We start from the raw sequence: 2,720 nt of genomic DNA on the forward strand, positions 1-2,720 counted from the left end.
CCCAGAACCAAAGACCCTCATCTTCCCCATCTTCATCCAGGTCAGAACCTAAAACCTTTAACCCGAACCAGTCCCAGAACCAAAGACCCTCATCTTCCTGATCTTCATCTGGGTCAGAGCCTAAAACCTTTAACCCGAACCAGTCCCAGAACCAAAGACCCTCATCTTCCCCATCTTCATCCAGGTCAGAACCTAAAACCTTTAACCCGAAGCAGTCCCAGAACCAAAGACCCTCATCTTCCCCATCTTCATCTGGGTCAGAGCCTAAAACCTTTAACCCGAACCAGTCCCAGAACCAAAGGCCCTCATCTTCCTGATCTTCATCTGGGTCAGAATCTATAATTCAGAACCAATCTGTGACTCTTATATCAAACCTAGAACACAAACTAGAACCTTGAACCTGACCTAGAACCAATCTAGGCCTAACCTAGATCTTTTCACCTCAGCCAGATCCAAGGCCCTTATATTGAACCTAGAACACAAGCCAAAACCCCGTCAACCTAACATAGAACCAGTCCCGGACCAAGATACAGCTGGCTTGATGTTCTGTTCTCTTGTTGTTGTTTCCAGCCTCTGGATCTGTGCAGCCCGGACAGAACCCTGCTGATGTCAGAGGAAATGGTTCTACACCAGGCTGACCTGCTGCCTGCGAAGGTACCTGTACTGCAGTATACTGTAAATGTTCTGCTCAGTGACTCAGGGTCCAGCTTCTGTTCTGAAGATCTTTGGTTGGACCCAACAAGATGTCACACTGACCGTTCTGTTGTCTGACAGAATAAATGATTAATCCAGAAAAGACTTGCTGATATCCTGCCCGTAATACTTCTGCCAAGTTAACCAGTACTGCACGAATAATAGTACTACTACAATGACTGCACAGGAGGTACACACAGAGTACTGTCTGCTGATTATCGACTACAGCAGAACCTGATCCTGAAGGACACCACGACCTCTGAGAGCTGAACCAGGATCAGTTTCACAGTAATGGATCACACTGCTGACACACAGACTGTTTCTGGGAATGTTTTAGTTTCATGGTTTGTTCGGCTGGAAGCTGAGACGTCTGTCTGCTGTCCGTTAGACGCTAACACAGCAGCAGAGGTCAGAGGTCAAAGTGACATCACGCGCTAATTGCTAACACAGCAGCAGAGGTCAGAGGTCAAAGTGACATCACGCGCTAACTGCTAACACAGAAGCAGAGGTCAGAGGTCAAAGTGACCTCACGTGCTAACCGCTAACACAGCAGCAGAGGTCAAAGTGACATCACGTGCTAACTGCTAACACAGCAGCAGAGGTCAAAGTGACATCACGTGCTAACTGCTAACACAGCAGCAGAGGTCAAAGTGACCTCACGACATCACGTGCTAACCGCTAACACAGCAGCAGAGGTCAAAGTGACATCACATGCTAACCGCTAACACAGCAGCAGAGGTCAAAGTGACATCACGTGCTAACCGCTAACACAGCAGCAGAGGTCAAAGTGACATCACGTGCTAACCGCTAACACAGCAGCAGAGGTCAAAGTGACCTCACGACATCACATGCTAACCGCTAACACAGCAGCAGAGGTCAAAGTGACATCATGACATCACATGCTAACCGCTAACACAGCAACAGAGGTCAAAGTGACATCACATGCTAACTGCTAACACAGCAGCAGAGGTCAAAGTGACATCACGACATCACATGCTAACTGCTAACACAGCAGCAGAGGTCAAAGTGACATCATGACATCACATGCTAACCGCTAACACAGCAACAGAGGTCAAAATGACATCACATGCTAACCGCTAACACAGCAGCAGAGGTCAAAATTACATCACATGCTAACCGCTAACACAGCAGCAGAGGTCAGAGGTCAAAGTGACATCACGCGCTAATTGCTAACACAGCAGCAGAGGTCAGAGGTCAAAGTGACATCACGCGCTAACTGCTAACACAGAAGCAGAGGTCAGAGGTCAAAGTGACCTCACGTGCTAACCGCTAACACAGCAGCAGAGGCCAAAGTGACATCACGTGCTAACCGCTAACACAGCAGCAGAGGTCAAAGTGACATCACGTGCTAACTGCTAACACAGCAGCAGAGGTCAAAGTGACCTCACGACATCACATGCTAACCGCTAACACAGCAGCAGAGGTCAAAGTGACATCATGACATCACATGCTAACCGCTAACACAGCAACAGAGGTCAAAGTGACATCACATGCTAACTGCTAACACAGCAGCAGAGGTCAAAGTGACATCATGACATCACATGCTAACCGCTAACACAGCAACAGAGGTCAAAGTGACATCATGACATCACATGCTAACCGCTAACACAGCAACAGAGGTCAAAATGACATCACATGCTAACCGCTAACACAGCAGCAGAGGTCAAAATTACATCACATGCTAACCGCTAACACAGCAGCAGAGGTCAGAGGTCAAAGTGACATCACGCGCTAATTGCTAACACAGCAGCAGAGGTCAGAGGTCAAAGTGACATCACGTGCTAACCGCTAACACAGCAGCAGAGGTCAAAGTGACATCACATGCTAACCGCTAACACAGCAGCAGAGGTCAAAGTGACATCACGTGCTAACCGCTAACACAGCAGCAGAGGTCAAAGTGACATCACGTGCTAACCGCTAACACAGCAGCAGAGGTCAAAGTGACATCACGCGCTAACCGCTAACACAGCAGCAGAGGTCAAAGTGACATCACGCGCTAACCGCTA

The 2,720-nt window shown here is 48.3% G+C and overlaps 1 protein-coding gene across 3 annotated transcripts in view; it reads left to right on the forward strand.

Annotated features, from left to right (window-relative positions):
- The window catches only part of LOC123960835 (regulator of G-protein signaling 3-like), a 24,820-nt gene that overhangs the window by 10,604 nt on the left and 11,496 nt on the right, over positions 1-2,720 (forward strand). The window lies entirely within an intron of this gene.

The sequence above is a fragment of the Micropterus dolomieu genome, linkage group LG21 (genome assembly GCF_021292245.1).
Source record: "Micropterus dolomieu isolate WLL.071019.BEF.003 ecotype Adirondacks linkage group LG21, ASM2129224v1, whole genome shotgun sequence".
Classification (NCBI taxonomy): Eukaryota; Metazoa; Chordata; class Actinopteri; order Centrarchiformes; family Centrarchidae; genus Micropterus; species Micropterus dolomieu.